Source organism: Ictidomys tridecemlineatus, chromosome 13, assembly GCF_052094955.1.
Source record: "Ictidomys tridecemlineatus isolate mIctTri1 chromosome 13, mIctTri1.hap1, whole genome shotgun sequence".
Classification (NCBI taxonomy): domain Eukaryota; kingdom Metazoa; phylum Chordata; class Mammalia; order Rodentia; family Sciuridae; genus Ictidomys; species Ictidomys tridecemlineatus.
Window position 1 is genome coordinate 47,151,906 of NC_135489.1, and position 22,326 is coordinate 47,174,231.

General features: G+C 44.3%; 1 protein-coding gene and 1 long non-coding RNA gene across 13 annotated transcripts in view; one reads left to right on the plus strand and one right to left on the minus strand.

Moving 5' to 3' along the window:
* Gata6 (GATA binding protein 6) overlaps positions 1–326 on the minus strand; it is a 36,879-nt gene extending 36,553 nt beyond the window's left edge. For all 8 annotated transcript variants that reach the window (XR_013429654.1, XR_013429649.1, XR_013429653.1 and 5 more), the window contains exon 1: positions 186–326. The gene's annotated coding sequence lies outside the window, so the exon portion shown is untranslated. The remainder of the gene's footprint in view (positions 1–185) is intronic.
* On the plus strand, positions 318–11,532 carry LOC120886246 (uncharacterized). Of its 5 annotated transcripts, none has more exons than XR_005729070.2 (6): positions 318–458; positions 1,600–1,688; positions 2,697–2,752; positions 4,627–4,900; positions 6,349–6,472; positions 10,925–11,532. It is a non-coding gene; the product is annotated as an uncharacterized LOC120886246 (long non-coding RNA). The 5 variants fall into 5 exon arrangements; XR_013429655.1 differs by lacking the exon at positions 318–458 and adding an exon at positions 606–928; XR_013429656.1 differs by lacking the exon at positions 318–458 and adding an exon at positions 990–1,283.
* The last annotated feature ends 10,794 nt before the right edge of the window (positions 11,533–22,326 follow it).

Sequence of the window (22,326 nt, forward strand, 5' to 3'; positions counted from 1 at the left end):
CCAGAAGTTGGTCCGTGGTGTCCCGGGAACCTGGGAGCCGCTGCAGCGCTCCCAGAGAGGAGGAGGGAGACACCCTCGGAGCCGACCGCGGGAGGGAGAGGGCCGGAGGCCGAGAGGCCCGCGACTGGTAGGGGTAGAAGGGAGGAAAGTAGGGAGACAACAAGCAAAGGAGAAAGCAGCCGAACCTCGGGCGAGCGCTGAGCATGGAGAACGGCCGCGGCGGAGGGTGCTCCTGGGCTCGGGGAGAGGCCGAGGGCGCCGGTGAAAGAGCACGAGTCCGGGGTCTGCGCGGCGCTGCTGGTGAATAAAAAGGAGAGAGGAGGCGCCTCTTACTGCTGTGCCGGAAAACTGCAGCCTGCGCTCCTGATTGGACTCACCGAGCCCTAAACAAACAGCGCTCGCCGAAGGGTGCCAGGCTGTGGGTCGGAACTGCGCTCTGGGAGCAGCTGGGCGCGGAGGTGAAGAGGAGGAGGAGGAGGAGGAGGGATCGAGGGGAGGAGAGAAAAGAGGGTGGGGAGGGGAGGGGGAGGGGAGCGCGCCGCCCCGGCAGACAATGAGCGCCGCGCAGCCTACGGGCGTGGGCAGAGTGGCTAGCACAGTCCCCGTAGCTGGGGAGATTCCACCCAGGGGGCGCCGAGCCTAGGGAGCCGGGGGAGGGGCGGAGGCGACAGAACGCCTGACCTGGCTGGCGACCCACACCCATCCTGCCACAGAGCACCCTCTCGCGCACCCAGTTACATACACACACACACACCCCGGAGTAGGGGAGGGAACCCTGGCACAGAACCTGTCTCGCGCCGCCACCGCTGAGAGAGGGGCGCGCCAGCTCCTGGGTCAGCGCGCCCCCAAAATGAGCCGGGAAAGTGCTTTGCTTCTCTGGCACTCCTCACTCCTCCCTCAACATTAAATAAGTTTTTGCTCCGCAGTTGTGAGTAACTGACCTTAAACTTTCCCCGACCCTATTTCGGGATGCTAGGGCTCAGGTCGTAGTGGCCGTTGGGGGGTCCGGGCTCCTAGGACTTGGGAAAGAAGGGGCCTGGGTGTCCAACTCCCTACCTCTCCCCAGTTCTTAAAATATATACTAAATTCCTGAGAAGTTTCAGGAAGTTTTCGACGACACTCTCTAGCCAACCTTAGAGAACTTTTAACTCTGGAGTTGTCAAGTACGGAAAGGTTAGGCTGTGCGATGCGCAGGATGGAAGAGGGGTTCCCTTCCAGTCCTGTCCTAGGGCGCACGTTCAGTTTCGTTGACGTGTTTACTCAGAGCTTTTCCTGGGCTTCAGGTAGGTTGCAAATATGTAGTTGGAAAGGGGGTGGGGTGGTACCTTCCCTGGACAGAGCGCAAAATATTGGTTCCCCACCCCCATCCTCACACACGCGCGCGCGCGCACACCCACACCTTCTTCTCTCCCTCCAAAAGATTATCACAACTGTGTACAAACTGATACGGTCCTCAGCCAAGGGACTGGAAATGAACATCGCGGGGTTATCAGTGCCGATCTGTCAGCAGCGAGTCGCGCGGCCGCAGGCTCGTCCGCGGCTGGAGCCGTGATATATGTCTCGCTCCCTTTCGCTCACAAAACGGATTTCTTCCGACAGGCGTGACCCCAGAAGGCTGCGGAGAGAGCCTTTAACTAAGCAGAAGGAGATGTCTTGTGGGATTGGATTTTTACACACACACCCCCGAGGTAAATCAAAATAAATGATTTTCCAAAGGTCAGTCTCCCTGAAAGCGTTTGGGCTGTGTTTTTTTGTTTTGTTTTGTTTTGGTTTGGTTTGGTTTTTCATTGGGGAAGGAAGAGGAACCTAATCACAGTTGAACAGGGATAGATAGGTGCATTGTAAAATATGGTTTCGATTGATTGTGAGATCTGGTTGCGAAGGGTAGGTTTCCTGGCAATATAACAGTGAGTGGTGAACCTGTGGATTCCTAGGGGACGGGGGAGGAGAAAAGAGTTTCGCGTTGACCCGGAGGGGGGGGCGCGGACTCTAGGAAGTTGGGTAAAATTCTCCATTTTTTAAATTCTTCGTTGTAAATTGTTGCTAAACACTTCTGAATTTTAAATTGCTACAGAGAAGGTCCATAAACCGTTCTCGTTCAATTTAGTCACTTTTATTACATTCCTCTTTGCCTCCCCCAATCACTACTTCGGCTCCCAGTTTCAGCGTGGCCGCATTTCGGAAACGCTGAAGGTAGAAAACTCTGGAATGGAGAGATTGGTGACTGGAGCAGGATCCAGGGCCTTTAAAGTTTAACCTGAGTTCGATCGAATGCAACTACCGGAGTAACGTTGGCCGGCCGCTCAATTCCCACCATGGCTTCAGATGTCTTGCACTCGGTTCTTTGCTGAGTTCCGACCAAATGGACTGGGTTTTGCAGAGTTCTTTTGTGAGCGGTTATTTTAATGTTCTGGACGTTTATTTTCCTTTGAGTCCAATTGTTTTTGAAATATTTCTCAGATTTACTATTAAAAGTGATTTTTTTTAAGTCCATGCTTGCTAAAAAATAAATGCTTTGGTTAGGTTTGCATCCAGGCTGTGAATGGCCTCCAAGCCTGAGCCCCGGAGGAGATCAAGCCCTGGCACGAGCTTGATTCCTACCTATCCTCTATGATTCTTTATATTTGCAAATATGATGATATTGGTGTGGATTTCCTGGGAGATAGCTAACCCCCACTGTCCTGCCTTTCTTGCAGCTCCCCCACAGCATTAGGAGGACGCACTGACCTCGGCGCCCGCCGATGCGACAGAGGTGAGCTTCTGGGCGGATATTGACCAATTCAACAATGTTCGGGCTGCTGTAAGGGTTCAAGAGAGAACCCAGCATTTTTACCTTAATATTCCCAATCACTTAAGAGTGTCCAAACCAAAGGGAAACATAAGTAATTGTTCCTTTTCAGGCCACAGGTTATACCTCTTTATAATAAAGATTGGCTTTCCAATCAAACGAGGGAATGGGTAAAGAAATGCTTTCCATATAAGTTAATTTTAAAATAAAACAAAACTATTAAACCTGAACAGTCGATTAAGACCAAAAAAAAAAAAAAAACAGGTTGTCTGGCCGCCCCAATTTGCCTTTTTCGGACGCAAAGACTTTGGCGCTGGGGACAAACCCCACCGACAGAGGCGGGTTTTCCAAGCCAGCCCCCATGGGCTCCAGGCCCCAGGCACTGAGATTCCTCTAATCCGGTCTGAAATGTCAGCAGAATCCGGGGTGCAGAGGAAAAAGGCACACCCCAAACTAAGGAGGAACCCAAGAACTGTATAAAACCCAATAGTGCCCACATAAACAGATAGTTCTCTTAAGAATTTCTCCCTTTTTTCTTTTTTCCCCTATTTTCTTTTTCTTTAAAAAAAATATTTTTCTTTTCGCTTCTCCTGTCTCCTCTTTAGGAACCTGCTAATATTGAACGAAACCTTTTATCTCAAGACTATTTAGACCCCAGAAGCGACCATTCCAAAAAACGAGCTGTAATCCTCACCCTTGGAGAGGGCTGGCCCTGGGGCGCGGCCTGTCCCCGAGGGCTGATTTATTTGGGCCGCGCCACGCCACTAGACGCGATTCGAATCCAACCAGAACACAACAGCCAATTGGGCAGGGGGCGGGGGCTCTGCTGCCAAAACGGAAGGGGTGTTTGGGGACTTTGTGGTGCGCTGCTTCCGGAGGAGCGGCGAGACCCAGGCAAAGACTTGCGTCACCTTTACCCCCGCAAAATCAAGCGCACTAGATTGTCGTTTCATTGTCGTTCCAGAGCCTTTTCAGAAAGAGGAAAAAAAAAGAAGAAGAAAAAGAAAACATGGTTCTAACTAAAGATTTATAAAAAAACCGGTTTTATGGGGCCTTTCGCTTATACCATAATCCGTTTTGTCCCTGGGACGCTTTTCGTCCAAAGACACAAGGTCACCTTGGCGCGCCCCCAACCCCCAGCGTCCGGCGCCAGTCGCCGGGTCCGGACGGCTTGTCCCCCTACTCTCAGCGACCTTCAGTCTAGCGCAGGCCAGAGTCCCCACAGGCAAAGAGTTCTTTTCCTTCTTTGCTCCCTTCTTACCTCCCTTCCTTCCTTCTGATCTTATTCTTTCTTCTCTCTCCCTCTCTTCCTTCCTTTTGTTTCTTTCCTCTTTTCCTTCCCTCCTTTTATTTTTAATTCTCAAAAAAAAAAATCCAACATATTCTAGAAATGTCAGGTGGTGGCGGAAGCGCGAAGGTCGCCCCAACTCCCTGTCCCGGCTCCCCGCCCCCCCCCCTTCGCCGCGTGTGGCTTGGGGTAAAGACCCCGCAGACCCAACGCCGAGGTCCCCAAGGCGGTGGGAATCAGGTCCCAGGGTGCGCGGGACCCGGCGGCCCCTCTCCCAGCGCTGCCCCGGGCCGACCCCGCGCGCCGCCGGCGGCCGCCAGCACGGCGCGGAGGTGGGCTCACTGCAGCGGCGCACGAAAGGTCACCGCGGTGGCATTCCTCTCCGCGCGCTGTTTACGTGACTTAATGTACTTCATACGCCGCGGGTAAGTTAGGGCCGCGATAAGGGGGCGACCGGGGGAGGGTCGCTATAAAAGCCCCACGCTGGGCGCCGCTCGCCCACCCCGCATCCATTAACCTTTTTACTTTCTTCTTCCCCTCTCCCTTAAAGCTTGTTATCTAGGCCACCCAATGACCGACGAAAGATCTTCCCTCCCTGCTTCTCCCGTGGCCGCTTTAAACCAAATAAATTTAGCTATTAAGGGCCAAGATGTCTGACAAAAGATCGAAAGGTGTCTTTCTGTGATCGCTTAAAGAAGCCAAGGAGAAGCTTGCAGCTCTCAAAGCCCGATAAAGAAATTCCACACCGGCGCCGGCCTCCCTCCCCGCGGCCTGCTTGAGTCCAGAGACCCTGCGATCCCGACTTCGGCGACCGCAGAGCTCGGGTAGGCCCAGGGGGACTGGTGGCCGCTGGAGGAGGGGGAGTGGAGACGCCCGGGCCACCTCGATCAGGAATGCCAGGACTTGGGGGGCGGGACGGACATTGGGGTCCCCTGGGAGCTGCGGATCCAGGTCCGAGCTGGGGGTGTTGATACAAACGTCCTCCCCTCCTGCATTTGGCTGAAAAACTAAAGCGAGGTTATCCGGCCCTAAATTACTGTCCTATTTTGATTATGTTCCAAAATTAAGTAAAGACAAAGCCAGGGCACCCCCTAAGTCCCCATCCCACTCCCTAGGGTTCTGTGTAGGAGCACTATGGTGGCCCGCATCTCACGGTAGTGGTGGTGAACAGATTGTCCTTTGAACCCCACGCAGGACCTTGTGGGTGGAACTGGGCAGTTGGATTCGACTGAGACTAACTAAGGGTGTGGACTCGCAGGCTAACAGCGTGCAGGTGGGAGGCAGAGGTCCAATCATTCAGTCATGCTCAGGTTGGGTTTGGTTATGAAGTGTGGTATTTATTATCATTATTAATTACCACTGGCATGGCTACATGAAGCCTGGGGCTGCCAGCTGGGTGGAGGCCCTGCTCCCGGAGCAATGGCTTTCCTCATCAAAGGAAGGGAATATCCAGTTAAGTTTCCTGATTCAGGACTCTGAAAGTGGGCTTGGGGAGTCAGATTCCAGTATTTTTGATATTTTTCTCCTCCCTTTCTGTAGATGGAGAATTCCCCCATACTCCAGGTCACAAAAAGCAGAAGCCTTTTCTGCCTCCTTGAAATAGGACAGACTGAGAAGTTAGGGGAGCATGGAGGAGCAGCTGAGACCCCTTGGGGTCCCTGCCTGTGACTCCTTCCCATTCCTCTGCTCTCCCAAACTGTTCTCTGGAAAATGTTGGAGATAGGACTCTTAATTCCAAAAGGCAATCCAGGATGTCTGTCACCTCATGCTGAGACAGAAAGTTAAAGATGCCCCCGTCTTCTCTCCAAATAAAATGAACTCCACAATCATCCCCTTTATCTAATCTGTATCCCTAATACAGCTTCTAGGGATGGTAACAATCAGGGCATCAGAAGAAAAAGTAACATTTCTATTCCTAAGAAGGTGAAAGAAACACAGAAATTCCCAACACCCTAGGCAGGTAGGAACTGGGCCCTTCTTGGAATTTGCTACAGTCATGCCAAGTCTAAGGTCAGGGTCCAGCTACCACTGCCCCAGAGCTCTTGGCTCAGAGATCTTCCTTGCCATTTGGTAGTGTTTTTGTTTTCATTTTTGTTTTCAAAGAAGCAGCAGTAATTGCTAAATGGAAGCAGAAAAGTGGAGGAAGTGAGCTTTTGGAGATTTGTTACATTGCAAATACCCCTCTTTGAGTTGATCTTAAAAGGAAAAAGTACCCAAGAAATTTTTAAAAGTTGCTACATTGGACACTCAGAAATATGACCTCTCTTTTCAGCTATGTTGCAAATATGCAGAGAATTAGGACGGAAGACTTGTCTACCATTATAAAGTCCCCCAGCTTCCTGCCACTTGCCTGACATTCACTGAGTATGCACTGCATGAAGAAAAAAAAATAAGAGGTAGGTCCTAGTTTTGAAGTGTTTACAGTCTAGAAGGTTGGCACCTCTATAAAGCCTATTAGGCAAAGTTCCACAGACAGCTTCCAAGATGGAAGGCTAGAAAAGCACTCGAGTACTGATTTTTTTTTTTCCTAGGCTTAATGGTGGTTTTGAAAAGATGGCATTCACTCTGGCTCATGTATTGATGAAATTTCTAGGTGCCACTGGATCAGCACAGGACTCTGGGCCAGTCTACCTGGGTCTGGTAACCCACTTGCTATGTGATCAATTCAAGTTGCCTAACTTCTTTGTACCACAGTTTCCTCCTCTGTAAAATGGGGATAAATTAAGTACCTCCTTCACAGGATTTTGGACAAGATTTTTAAAAAAAAATGTCTTCAATGGAAGGTGCTCACAGTACCTGGCACATAGTAAACACTGTATTAGTGGGATCTGTTATGACTAATAGACTTGCATGCTATGCCCAATGCAATGTCATGTATAACCTAACTATTCCCCGAGTTAAATTAGTTCCTGGGAAAGAACTTCTTTGAGTGCCTATTTAATTTGGGGACCCACCATCCAGGAGACTTTAAGCCTCCTCTGAGTAGCAGTAGTGAAGGTTTCATTTATTACGTTCTGGTAGGAAAGCACAGGGGTGGGGGCATAAGTCCTTTACTTGTTTTTGCTTCCTTTGAAGAGGAAACAAGGAAACATTCCTTGCTGTTACTCTGGCAAATGCCAGCAGCAGACTCCAGTGTCTTCCACAGGGACAAAGATAGTAATCTTGAGGCTTCTTCTTGCTCCAACCAAAGAATCCCAGCCCTCTGCAGTACCTTCACTGGGAGTAGATAGGAGGGAATTAACTGAAAGTCATTAAGGAGGGCAGCCTTGATGACTAGCATTTGACATTAGAGGGGAAAAAGAACTAAGTAAATTCATCTGATCCTAACTTATTTATTTAATTTATTGTTTGGTGCTGGTGATTGAACCCAGGGCCTTTTCCATACTAGGCAAATGTTCTACCACGAAGCTACACCCTCTGAACCAGAACACATTATTGATAAGGAAAAATCTAGACCACTTCAGATATTTTCCATCTTATTTTTCTTTCTGGTTTCTTCCTCCTCCTACGTTGTCTTCTAAAACAAGATCTAAACCTCAACAATGACTACTTTAAAAGAGAAATCTGTGAAACATAACAAAGAATACTGTTTCTCTAGATAAAACGACAGAGAAAGAGATTTGTTTTCCAGAAAGCAAAATCTGGAGGGAACATAAAAGTCTTCTCCTCCCTGTAGATTTCCAGCCGGGTTTGTGCACAGAGCCTGTTTTTCTCTCTTTGACAGTCTTGATCTTCTCTACGTTTGATTTACGGAGTGCTGTCATTTCTCTGCTCTTTACTTTCACAATCACACATTCAAACCTGATAAAGTTCAAGACCTTGAATACTTGCAGCTCTCCCAGAGTCACAGTCCTCCTGCCCCCCACCCTGGCCAGCAGGCCCCTGAGGCTGATTGAATCCTCATGGACAGAAGCCACTGGGGATCAGCAAAGAGCCAGCCGGTCCAGGAGGGTCATGCTCATGGGACAGGAAGCCTGAGCTCCTATTTGCTGTTCTCCACAGCAAACCTTGGTAGCTTCCTTCCCCTAGGCAGATTGTCAGCATCTAGTTTATAACCTACCTGTGGGCACATACAAGAACTGTAACTTGCAACATTTGCAAATGTTTAAAATCAAGTGCAAAATCAGGGCCTGCATGAGTGCTGGATTTTGCTGGATCTACCAAACAGCTTTGTGATCTAGGGCAAGGCACTTAACCTCTTTTGCCTCAGTTGCTCCATCCATAAAATGGCAGAAATATTACTTTCTGCAAACATTCATCACAAACTAATGACTCGGGTGCTCCTTCCCATACTCTGTCCTCTGTCAGGGTTTCAGGAAGACTATGTGCATCTGTCTGATCTGGCTCTTTGGTTTTTGTCAGGTTAAATACAAACTTAGTCATTAATCTAAATACTCCACCAGTGGGCCAAACAAATGGAATGATTCATCTCCAAAGGCCAAACAGTTAACTTGGACTCACATTTTCAAGCCACTGAAATATCTCCTGATGGAAAAATGCTTTCTAAATAATTTATCCTGTGCTTGTACATATAGAAATACACTAAATCACATTACACTGACCAAAAGCCACCACCAAGGATGGACAACTTTATTCTCAATATGGATCCCATATGAGAACTTCATAGTTACTAAGTAAGTCATTCTTTTGCATGAGTTGACATTTGCATTTATCTTGAAGTATTAGAATTTTCTAGTCTGGGACTGTAGCTCAGTGGTAGAATGCATGCTTAGCACATGCAAGGCCCTGAGTTCAATCCCCAGAACCACCAAAAGAAGGAGAAGAATTTTCTGATTAAGGTAGACACCTTAAGTAGTAGCATTTATCTGTGTGTGTGTGTGTGTGTGTGTGTGTGTGTGTGTGTGAGTGTGAGAGAGAGAGAGAGAGAGAGAGAGAGAGAGAGAGAGAGAGAGAGAGAGAGATATCACTGTTTCAAGTCTGTAAACTAAAAAAAATTATGATCTCCCCTTAAGATGTTAACTGTCATAATATCTAAGGGAACAAGTGTATTAATCAGGGAAGGAAGCAGTTGTCACCTGCTCCACAAGGCATTTTTTTTTTTAACCTGTCTGGTCAGGAGGTGCTCATTAGAATATATTACAAAGTTACCTTTTCCTGATCATAATATTATTCATTTCTACCTAAGCAAATAATATCCAATAACTTTTTCTGGCTACTTCTAAGCCAGATTACTACTCTGTTTATACTACCACAAATTAAAGGCATGCAATTATCCAACAAAAACAGTGTGAATATTACATCCTTTTAAAAGACTGACCACCTTGGAGCTTGGGCTCAGCAAAGTCCAGCCAAAAACCACAGTGTGGATACACTAATAAAGCTGTCCACCTTCCATTTCAAAGGCATCTTTCTGTCAGAGCTCAACATTCTGATTGGGGGCGTGGCTCAGTGGTGCTGGGTTCCATCCCCAGCACCACAAAAAACAAAACAAACAAACAAACAAAAAAACCCTCAACATTCTCTGGCGTCAATGAAATAGGCAGCCTGCAAGCATGAGTTCAAATCTCAGCCATGCACCTCCCTGTCTCTCTTTAGTTTATGCAACCTTATGCAAATCCTTAATCTCCCTACTTCTCATTTTCCTCATCTGTAAAAAAGAGGGTGGTAGTAACAGTAGCTGATTCATAGGATTGGCAGGCCATTTGAAATATTTGATAAGTAAAAACATAAATTTCTTTTCTTTTCTTGTTTTTGGTTTTGGGGTTTTTTTTTGGGGGGGTGGGGGGGGTTGTACCTGGGATTGAACCCAGAGGCACCTAACCACTGAGCCACATTCCTAGCCCTTTTCATTTTTTGAATTTTGAGACCAGGCCTCACTTAGTAGCTTAGGGCCTCTCTAAATTGCTGAGGCTGTGTTTGAACTTGAGATCCTCCTGCCTCAGCCTCCCAAACCACTGGGATTATAGGCATGTGACACCACACCCAGCAAAAACATGAACTTCTATTTCAGGCCATTTGTTAAGGAGAGGGAAGTAAGGAGACTAGGGAAGGCATCGAGGGTTCAAAACTGTGAGGTAGGAAGGTGATCCTGAGAATTGTCAATGAGGAAGGAAATTATCCCTGAGTATATTCACTAGAAGACGGGCCTCAAGGGTGAAAACCTTTTCCATCAAAGAGATCACTGTTGGGTAGTATGAGGGCCAAGTAATGACTGGATCTCTCAAAGCAAATTAAAGTGAGATTTCAGGCATTCAAGTGGACCCAAAACTAATAAAACTAGGACAGAATACTAGAGTGTAAGTTCTACAAAGATGGAATTTTTCTCTTCTTTTTGGTACTGAGTTTCTTAGGGCCACATTCAGGTATGTGAAGACTCATGCATGGCCCATGAGAGCTCATGGAACATTCTCCATAAACTTGCCCCTCACTTCTCTGACCTAGAGACGTACCATCCCCAGCCTCCTGGATGTGCCAGCAGCTATGGTTTGGGTGTGTCTCTAAATTTACGGGATGGAAACTTGAATATGTTGATGCGTTTCAGAGGTGGGGCTTTGAGAGGTGATTAGGATTCCATGAGCTCAAGCAGAAGAGGCCAGAGCTAGCGGCTGGCTCTGTCTGGGCCTGTAACGACCTTGTGTCAGATGTCATCTGCAGGGTCCCTCAGCAGTTGCAAGCCTGAGTTCTTAGACCTCCCAGTCTCCAGAACCCTGAGCCAGACACACTTGTATTCATTAAAAATTATTCCATCTCCAGCATTCAGTGACAGCCACAGAAAACAAAGGAAGACTGCAGCTAATAGTAATTCTCACCAACAGCCCTGCTCTGCACGCCCAGCCCATTGCCAAATCAATCCCAAGCCACTGTGGCTTACTTTTGTTTACCTGTAGCACCTTCTCTCCAGTCCCTGGCCATCTCTTCCCTGGACTACGCAGGCCTCCCAGAAAGCAGAGAGTTGAGTGCAGGACCCTGATGTTGGAGCAGCAAGTAAATCTACCTGGCATTTCAGACTTGACTGATGAGTCGTCACCTCTACTTTGGAAGTCCTTTCCTCTGTCTCCTGAGGCCTGAGCTACCTTCTGGGCCCTTCTTTTCTTTCGTTTTTTTTTTTTTTTCCCCTTATTTTATTTTGAGACAGATTCTCACTGAGTGGAGTTGCTGAAGCTGGCCTCCAATTTACAATCCTCCTACCTAAGCCTCCTGAGCTGCTGAGATTACAGGCGTGCACTACCATGCCTGACTCTGTTTCTCAAACTGTGGGATAGAATTTAGATGCGATGGCAGGTACTGAAGCAGTCATGTACTACGAGGGGACAGCAGCCACATGTTGCATCAAATGACAGCAGAATAGAGAGTTTCGGTCTCAGAGACCATGGAGCTTTAGAAGAGGATCACTTGGTCTCAGATCAAAATAATTGTCATCAAAACAAGTTGGAAGTCATTTCTTTCTCATGTAACAGCCTGAAACTATATTAATAAATATGAATATATATGAGTCTATCTGACTATGATGTGTGGTCTATAATACTGAAACAAAGTGTAACCATTATCCAATTTAAGAAATAAAATATTATCAATATTTTTGAAGCCTCTATGTGTGCACGTCTCTGATCATTTCCCTCTTGCTAACCCAACAGCCAGCAGTAATCGATACTTTGATTTCTTTGTTTTCTCCCTGATAGGCAGCTCAGGGGGTCTGGTGGGCAGCAGCTAGCACAAGGTCCTGTACATCCTGTACATGTGAGCATTTAATGTGTTTTTGATAATGGGGATGACATTACTGTGGTCTTTGGGGGTCTCTCTCTGTCATCCGCCCAGAACTCAACACCTCCCAGACACGCCAGAGAGTAGTACTCTTGCCACTCCTACATAGAATCCCTGGTTCCCTGCACCCCACTGACTCAGTCAATACTGAGACATTGTGTCTAAGGAAAGTACAGAGTTAATTCTTCAAGCCTCTGTCACTACATTTTCATCAACCTTGCTTCATTTTGGACACATAGCCAAAAAAACCCCCCAAAAACAAAAAACCCTGTAATGTATTCCTTTTTTTTTTTTTTTTTTTTTTTTTAGGTGCTGGGGATTCAACCCAGGCCTCATGCCTGCTGTGCATGATAGTCAAGTGCTCTACCACTGAACCACACCCCCAGCCCTGAAATCATTCCTGCATGAAGCTTCACAAATGCTTGAATTTTCTCCATAAGGCATATCCCAGGTTTCTTGCATTTTGGAAAGCTAGACAGCACTTCCATACTATACTCAGGAGCCATTTCAAACAGCAAAATCACAACAAAAAAGAACAAAAAAATGCAAGGAGTATGGCACTACAGAGACTTTGAAAACCACACCTGTTCACAGTAGGAGAGATGAAAGGAGAAGGTAGAGAGAGTCCTGGCAGCAACAAGCTGCTTCTTCTTTTTTTTTTTTTTTTTTTTTTTGAGAGAGAGAGAATTTTTTAATATTTATTTTTTAGTTATCAGCGGACACAACATCTTTGTTTGTATGTGGTGCTGAGGATCGAACCCAGGCCGCACGCATGCCAGGCGAGCATACACTTGAGCCACATCCCCAGCCCACAACAAGCTTCTTGGTCAACTCAAATTTTTACTGCTCTGCGCACATCTAAGAATGACCATGAAAGCACCTAAGTTTTGATTGCAGGTTACTGATAAATTTTGGCACATAGGAGAATTTGCAAATATAGAACTCAAAGAATGAGGATCACAAATATATATATATATATAGTCTCTTTGCCATCTTTAAATAATGGACGCTCACTGCAGAGCTGGATCTGCATTAGACAATAACTCCATGAAGCCTGACCTGATTCGAAAATGAAAACATTTTATCTTCCTTCCAATGTGCTGTCCTCACAATGGCAAGTGTGCCAATTATTTCAAATGTGGGATTTTTTTTTCTGAATACTTAAGAGATAGTAATACTAATAGTAGTAGTGACAGCAGCTAAAATTTCCCAGGTGTTTTCTATGAGCCAAGCTCTTCACATGGATTATTTCAATGTCATTCTCGTAATGTAATCTAAGGTAGGTACTACTGTTATCCTGAGGGTCCAAGGAAGAAATCGAAGCCTGAAGAATTCATCAGCTTGGCCAGAGAGCAAGTCACCTCAGTCATCTAACTCGGGTCTCTTCGTGACTAGCCTGAGGTTAACCCCTTTGCCATTTTATCTCTCTACTTTCATTTATTTACTTTTTTTGGTGTGTGCTGAGGCTGGCCTTCAACTTGTGATCCTCCTGCCTCAGCCTCCGGCATTGCTTGGCATTGCTCCAATTAGAGGCGTCCACAACCACACCCAGCCATTTACATCTTTCTTCATTGCAGTACTGGGTACTTGTTGCTGGGCATGATCGGTCATGCCTGCATTCCCAGCAACTAGGGAAGGAGGAAGATTGCAAGTTCAAGGCCAGCCTCAGCATTTTAGCAAGATCCTGTCTCAAAAAAGACTGGGGATATAACTTAGTGGTAAAGTTCCTCTGGGTTCAATACTCAGTCCCCCCTTGCCCAGCAAAAAAAAAAAAAAAAAAACCCCTTACTTGTCAATGACCATACAATAAGCAGTAACAAAGCGGAGAGTGGGAGTAGAAGAAGGTATGCTCCACCCGACTCAGGGCCTCACACATGCTAGGCAAGCACTCGATCACTAAGGTACATCTCCAAACCTTTAGTTTCAGACAAAGTGTCACTGGCCTCAAACTTGTAAGCCTCTTGACTATAACCTCCTGGGCAGCTAGGATTACAAACCTGCACCACCACACCTCGGTCTCCATCTCAGGGATGAGGATGCAGAAGTAGGAAACTACCAACTGCCTAAAACCAATCATAAACATGGGCAAATATGTCCATTTGCTACCCAAGTGTGTGAGATCTGAGGGGTGCCCAGCATATCTCATTCATCTTTGCATTCCCACCGACACAGTGTTTGGCACATGGAATTCACTAAATGCCAATGGAATAAATTGTTGACCATCTTAATGTTGACAGTTTCAGATAATGCTTCAAGTCCAAAGCCTAAATTCTGGAGTTATCCATAATGTACCATTCCATACTAAAGTCAATGATCTCTCTCTCTCTCTCTCTCTCTCTCTCTCTCTCTCTCTCTCTCTCTCTCTTCCTAGTGCTGCATTTAGGTGTTGAACCCAAGGGTGCTCTACCATTTAGCTACATCCCCAGCTTGTTTTTTTAGTTTTTGAGACAGGATCTCACTAAGGTGCTGAGGACCTAAGTTGTGTGGCTAGCCTTGAACTTGTGATCCTCTTGCCTCAACTTCCTGAAGTCACTGGGATTACAGGCGTAGGCCACAGCACCCAACTGACAATGATCTCTTTAAGTTTCAACTTCCTTCTTCCTCATCCTCCCAAATAAAATCCTAAAGTGGAAAGTTTGAACATCGGCTCTTGGAAGGAATCCATAGTGAGTAGAGCTTATTATCAAATGCTCTCTTACATGTCATTTTCAGATTTAATAATACTAGTGCAGACAAAATTATCTGTGGAAATTTCCTGGTCCCAGGCACTGTATGATGGATCTTTAAAGGAGCTATTATTGCAGAAGGGATTTTCCTTTACTCCTCAGGCTTCCACTGTGTGTGTGTGTGTGTGTGTGTGTGTGTGTGCTAGGGATCATACCCATGGCCTTGAGCATGCAAGACAAGCTAAATGAATTCACAAAGTAGTTGGATATAAAATCAACACCCATAAATCAAAGGCATTTCTGTACATCTGTGACAAAGCTGCTGAAAGTGAAACTAGGAAAACCATCCCATTTATAATATCCTCAAAAAATAAAATAAAATACCTGGGAATATATTTAACAAAAGAGCTCAAAGACCACAATGGGCTGGGAATGTGGCTCAAGCGGTAGCGCGCTCACCTGGCATGCATGCGGCCCAGGTTCAATCCTCAGCACCACATACAAAGATGTTGTATCCGCCAAAAACTGAAAAAATAAATATCAAAAAAAAAAAGACCTCCACAATGAAAGCTACAACACGCTAAAGAAAGAAATCAAAGAAGACCTTAGAAGATGGAAAGATCTACCTTGTTCTTGGATGGGCAGAATTAATATTGTCAAAATGACCATACTACCAAAAGCATTATACAGATTCATTGCAATCTCAATCAAGATCCCAATGACATTCCACATAGAAATAGAAAAAGTAATCATGAAATTCATCTGGAAAGGGGCTGGGGATGTGGCTCAAGTGGTAGAGCGCTCCCCTGGCATGCGTGCGGCCCAGGTTCGATCCTCAGCACCACATACCAACAAAGATGTTGTGTCCGCCGAGAACTAAAAATAAATATTAAAAATTCTCTCTCTCTCTCTCTCTCTCTCTCTCTCTCTCTCTCTCTCTCTCTCCCCTCTCTCACTCTCTCTTTAAAAAAAAAAAAGAAAAGAAATTCATCTGGAAAAATAAGAGACCCAGAATAGCTAAAGCAATCCTTAGCAAGAAGAATGAAACTGGTGGCATTACTATTCCAGACCTAGAACTATACTACAGAGCAATAGTAACTAAAACAGCATGGTATTGGCACCAAAATAGACCTGTAGACCAATGGTACAGAATAGAGGACACAGATTCTAACCCACATAACTTCAGTTATCTTATATTAGACAAAGGCGCCAAAAACATATATTGGAGAAAAGATAGCTTCTTCAACAAATGGTGCTGGGAAAACTGGAAATCCATGTGTAACAAAATGAAATTAAACCTCTATCTCTCACCATGCACAAAACTCAACTCAAAGTGGATCAAGGACTTACGAATTAAACCAGAGACCTTGAACCTAATGGAAGAAAAAGTAGGCCCAAATCTCCATCATGTCAGATTAGGCCCCAACTTTCTTAATAAAACTCCTGTAGTGCAAGAATTAAAACCAAGAATCAATAAATGGGATGGATTCAAACTAAAAAGTTTCTTCTCAGCAAAAGAAACAATCAGTGAAGTGAATAGAGAACCTACACAAGCACATCAGATAGAGCACTGATCTCTAGGATATATAAAGAACTCAAAAACCTTAGCAGCAAGAAAACAAATAACCCAATCAATAAACGGGCCAAAGAACTGAACAGACACTTCTCAGAAGAGGATATACAATAAAAAACAAACATATGAAAAAATTTTCAACATCTCTAACATTTAGAGAAATGCAAATCAAAACTACTCAAAAAGATATTATCTCACTCCAGTCAGAGTGACAGCTAATAAGAATACAAACAACAAGTGTTGGTGAAGATGTGGGGGAAAGACACACTCAAACATTGCTAGAGGGACTGCAAATTGGTACAGCCAATATGGAAAGCAGTATGGAGATTCCTTGGAAAACTGGGAATGGAACCATCCTTTGACCCAGCTATCCCACTCCTCAGTTTATACCCAGAGGATTTAAAATCAGCATACTACAGGGACACAGCCAAATCAATGTTTATAGCAGCACAATTCACAATAGCTAAACTGTGAAACCAACCTAGATGCCCTTCAGTAGATGACTGTATAAGGGATATGTGGCATATATATATATACAATGGAATAGTCTCAGCAATAAAAGAGAATAAAAGCATGGCATTTGCAGGTAAATGGAGTTGGAGAAATCATATTAAGTGAAGTTAGCCAATCCCAAAAAACCAAATGCCGAATATTTCTGATATAAGGAGGCTATTTCATAGTGAGGTTGGAAGGGGGAGCATGGGAGGATTAGACAAAGTCTAAATAGGGCAGAGGGGAGGGAGGGGAAGGGAGGGGGGAAAAGGGGTAGGAATGATGGTGGAATGAGTTAGACATCATTACCCTAAGTACATGTGTGAAAACACGAATGGTGTGAAAATAGTTTGTGTACAATCAGTGTCTTGAAAAATTGTGCTCTATATGTGTAATATAAAAGGAATTGAATTCTGCCATCATGTATAACAAATCAGAATAAATTTTTTAAAAAAAGAATATATGCTGCACATTTTTCTCTCCTTAATTCAGCCATTTTTTTAATATTACATTGTCTGTATTGAGCATTTTGTGTTACTCAATCATTTAGTAAGCCCATTAGAATGAGCACTTTAAAAGAAGAATTAAGGGCGGAATAGGACCAAGGAGTAAGAATTTAATCATCAAAAATATCGCCAGCACCATGTACATGCAGCACAGAGATAACATCTGTTTTCAGTGCTCGACACACACTCCTCATTTGCTCTCATCCTAATATTAAGGAGCAATTTTCAGTCCCAAGAGTGACTTCCTTTTGGCCATTAGTTATAGCATAAAAAAAATCGGATTATCGCTGGTACCTACCAAAAAATGAAAAAGGATGAGGTGACACCAAAAGAAGGAAAAGTACAAGAAAATCAAGGGTTGCTCTGAGGGGCTCATTCAAGTGAAAAGTCAAACTTCTTTCGTTTCTGCTGAACTCAGTTTAAGAATACCATCACTCAGCTGGGTGCAGTGGGGCACGCCTGTAATCCCAGCAACTCAGGAGGCTGAGGCAGGAGCACAAGTATGAGGTCAGCAACTTAGTGACTCTGTCTCAAAATAAAAATAAAAAGGGCTGGAGATATAGCTCAATGGAAGAGCACCCCTGGGTTCAATTCCTAGTATGAATAAAAAATTAAATAAATAGAATATGGTCACGTAGTCTGGGAGCAGTGGCACACATCTGTAATCTCAACAAGTCAGGAGGCTGAGACAGGAAGGAGATTCTGGAGTTTGAGGCCAGCCTGGGCAACTTAATGAGACCTTGTGTCAAAATAAAAGAGCCTGTGCAGTGGCACACTCCTATAATCCCAGCAGCTGGGGAGGCTGAGGCAGGAGGATCTCCAATTCAAAGCCAGCCTCAGCAAAAGCAAAGTGCTAAGCAAGTCAGTGAGACCCTGTCTCTAAATAGAATACAAAATAGGGCTGGGGATGTGGCTCAGAGGTCGAGTGCCCCTGAGTTCAATCCCAAGTACCAAAAAACTAAAGCTAAAAATAAATAAAAGAAGGACTGGGGGTATTATAGCTCAGTGAAAAGTACTAGCTTAGCATGCCCAACACTGGGTCTCTCCACAGCATTGCAGCCAAAATAAAGAAACAAACAAACCTATCACATTTTCCATTGTTTTGTTCGAGGCAATCCAGATTTCTTCTCATTTGTAGGGGAAGTATGCAGTCTGAGAACTGGTGACCTATATGAGGAAAATCATCCACACCCAAATACAGGGCCAGACAAACACACTCTCCTACAAGGTGAAATGTACAACACTGTAAGAATGGTGTGGGCAAAATTTCTGAACTACAGAGTTCTTTTTCTTCAACTGTCAGAACAAAATATTCAACCTACTAAGATGCACTCAGGTAGGGACCTAGCATGGGCCCAGACCCACCTGAGCTCACCTGTACTTCTGTTCCACAATGTCAAGAATAGTCTCTCACTTCTTTCCCGAGAATCCCCAAAAGTTCATTCTAAGTTGCTTATGAGCAGGAAAAAAAAGCAACTCTGAGTTCAATCCCCAGCACCAGTAAGTTGCTTATGTGAAACAGATTTTCCCAAAGACAGAAAGGGATAAATGATGGTTAGATCCCCAAATACTGTCCTTCCTGCCCTCCCTCTACAGTCTTCTAGGCCTGAACAGTATTGTTTCCTACTATCATCCACCGCAAGTGTGTCTGTCCTGTTTCATCTGCATTCTAGATGAATGTGCACCCTTGACTCCCATTCATAACATGGTGTCTGACGGAAGACGTGGCCCCTAGGGACGGATGTGGGAAGACACTTCCAATCTTCTGTTAAAGGTCAGAATATTTTTTTGGTTCCAAGACAGAGAAAATTCTCTCTAGTTAGGTTAAACAATAAGGACATTCATGTGGACATTCTTGTGACTGGCAGTTCAGAATGGCATAGCCTTACGTCAGCTTCTCTAAGAGCACCTGTTCCCATCTCTGCCCCTTCCATACACGTGCTTCTCCCATATTCTGACTTCCTCTTTAGGTTGCTTTTCCCCGGTAGCAAAAGGATCATGATTATTCCCGCACATCCTGGTATCCAGAGGAGGAGAGGGAAAAACCTTGGTCCTAGGATCCCAAGGAGGAATTCTGAGATTCACCTTGACTAGACCTTGTAAGTTGTATGTCCACCCTTGAGCCAATGACCTCAACTCAGAAATGGAATGGGCTGACTGATTTGAGGTCAGGTTGAGATCTCCTTCCGAATACAGGGGCAATGAAGTAAACTAAAATTAAAATGTTGGTTCATCAAGATGGCTGAAGGGGAACAATAGATAACCAACAAGGTCCACCAAACCAGCTTTCCTGGTTGTCTCCAGCCTTGACCATGCAAAAAGGTATTGTTTGACAAAGTTAAGAAAACTAGATTAGCAGGAGCAGCACACAGTATGGAGAGAAGAAGAAATGGAAAGAGTCTTCTTCTGCTCACCCAACCCAAGAGTACACTCTATCCTTATCACCTAGGAACCCCCGACCATAAACACCCCACTCCTTGTCTCAAATCCCAACCACATAAATTTGCAGTACAGGGCTGGAGATGTGGCTCAAGCGGTAGCGCGCTCGCCTGGCATGCGTGCGGCCCGGGTTTGATCCTCAGCACCACATACCAACAAAGATGTTATGTCCGCCGAGAACTAAGAAATAAATATTAAAAATTCTCTCTCTATCTCTCTCTCTCCTCTCTCACTCTTTCTTAAAAAAAAAAAAATTGCAGTACAGCTGAGAATTTCAGGATCTGCCACTAAAAGGAAAATGTCAATAGAAACATGTCTCTTTTCCTGGGTCATTTAGAAGTCTTCTACCTTCTTCTCAGCTCCACTTCCTTGTAGAAGAGCACAGGAAGCATGACTTATTCTTTGTTCCCTGTGAAAGGAGCTTTGGTGCCCATTGACTTCCCAGCATGCTTTGGGAGGAAACCATGGTTAATGATGAACCCACTTGTTAATGATGTCTTTTCAGTTAATTTGCATCAAGAACTTGCCAGGTTAGTCAGGTATAGTAGCACATACATGTAATCCCAGTGACTGGGGAGGATGAAGCAAGAGGATCACAAGTTCAAGGCCAGCCTCAGCAATTTTCTGAGACCCTGTCCCAAAACCAAATAAAAAGAGCAGGAAAAAAGTAACTCTGAGTTCAATCCCCAGTACCATACACAAACTTTTTACTTTAAAAAAAAATTTTTTTTAGCAAAGTTAACCATAAAACTATCAAAGAAATGTTTAAAGAAAGTGAAATCAACATTGCCTGACTATGACTATTCTCACATTAATAAAAGTAAGTTTGCCTAACTCTCTAGAGTGTTTCTCCTCTCTCTCTCTCTCTCTCTCTCTCTCTCTCTCTCTCTCTCTCTCTCTCTCTCTCTCTAAGCATATGTGTCATCACATATGCTAGGCAAAAGTTTGCCCACTGAGCTACACCCCTAGCCCTTCCTTCTCTTTTTAACTCATGGCGGTTACAGTGTTCACTCACCAGCCATTAAGCTGTAAGACATAATAAATGGCCTTGTGATTAGAAAATATGCTGGAGTTGGATGCTTGACAATCAATGACAACACAAAAGTAAAATAAAGAAAGGGCCAATTACTCAGGCTTCTCAGCAAAATTGTCCCCTGTGAAGGCTGCTTTCCATCTCACACATCCCATCCTCCCCAAGTCCCACTTTCTAATGTGGTGGTTTCCCACTGAGGGACTGGCTCAGAGCCCAGGGTTCTCTTTCCCCAGGGTGCCAAGTAATACAGCTAGCTCTTTGCTCAACTAAAAGCCTAGAAATAAATTGTCCTATTAATAGTTAAATTTCAAATAGTTAAGCTAGTCTACTGCAATAATACCACTTCAGATATTTGTAAAGGCTTGCAGTCATTTTAAATGCTGACTAAATAAGGAGATGTGTATCTGCTGTGTTTAGGGCTCAGGTGAAGCAGAGCACCTGCAATAGGATCTAATGAAGCTTCCGTTCTGACATCTATAGTTTGTCAGGCTCTGTAGCAGAATATAGAGGCAGAAAAAGACAAGTACCAGAATGAAGTTTTCCTTTCTCTCTCTGTCTCTCTCTGTGTCTCTCTCTGTCTCTCTCTGTCTCTCTGTCTCTCTCTCTCTCTCTCTCTCTCTCTCTCTCTCTCTCTCTCACTGCAGATTGAACCTAAGGGCATTTTACCACAGAGTACATCCCCAGCCCTTTTAATTTATTTTCATTTTGAGTCATTTTGAGACAGGATCTCGATAAATTGCCCAGGCTGGCCTCAACTTTGTGAACCTCCTGCCTCAGCCTCCTGAATTGCCAGGATTACAGGTGTGCACCATGGCACTGGAAAAAAAAAATAGGTTTTTGTTTTGTTTTATGAGAAAATAGGTTTTAATGTGGAGTCATACACTAAGTGACATCAACCTGCTTATAATGATATTACTTGTTTGTGTTATTAATAGTTCAGTTTGGGGAATCTGTTCTTAGGTCTATGAAGTTCTAGAGGTCTAGTTTGGCAAAGGTTCTTGGCTTTATCTCATGAGCTTTTTATATTTCAAATTTATTATTTCATTGATAACTGAAAGATTGCTCTAGGTGACTTGAAGCTAAAGTCCAATTTTTTTTTTAATCGGCGCACATTATTCATACAGAATGGTAGGTTTCATTGTGAATGCTTTCTTGGCTAATGCTCTGGTCTAAATTTAGGTTGAGGTTTCAAGGTAATCTTTCTGAATGATCTACTCACCTGTGATTTACCCTTCCCTGCACAAGCACCCAGAGTTAAGTCTGGAGGAAAAGGTTAGTTCACTCTTATCATACTAGAGGCTGCTTAAATAGAAGGGAGTGTTTCTAAAGCCTCATTTCTCAACTGTCAACATGTGTAATATATGGGCCACTAGAAAGTGTACTTGAATGGATATCACCTTTTTGCAAAGTAACTTGATAATCAGCTTTAATAGAGTGTTTTTGTGTAATGTTACAATCTGATTTTAGTGATAACAAATCAGAAAGAATTTACATATTCCGCAACATGAGGAATGGTTATATATAGCAAATTCATAGAACATCATTCTATTGATATTAAAAGCACGGTTTTGAAGAATATTTAGTGAACAGGGAAATGCTTGTCTTGTGTTTTGTTTTTTTTTAATATGTGATTTTTCTGTGTTTTTTTTTTAAATTTGTTTTAATCAGTTACACACAACAAACAGTAAAATGCATTTTGACACATCATACATAAATGGAGTATAACTTCTTATTTGTCTGTTGTACATGATGAGAGTTCCACAGGTCATGAACTCATATACGTGCCTAGGGTAATAATGTCCGCTTCATTCTACCATCA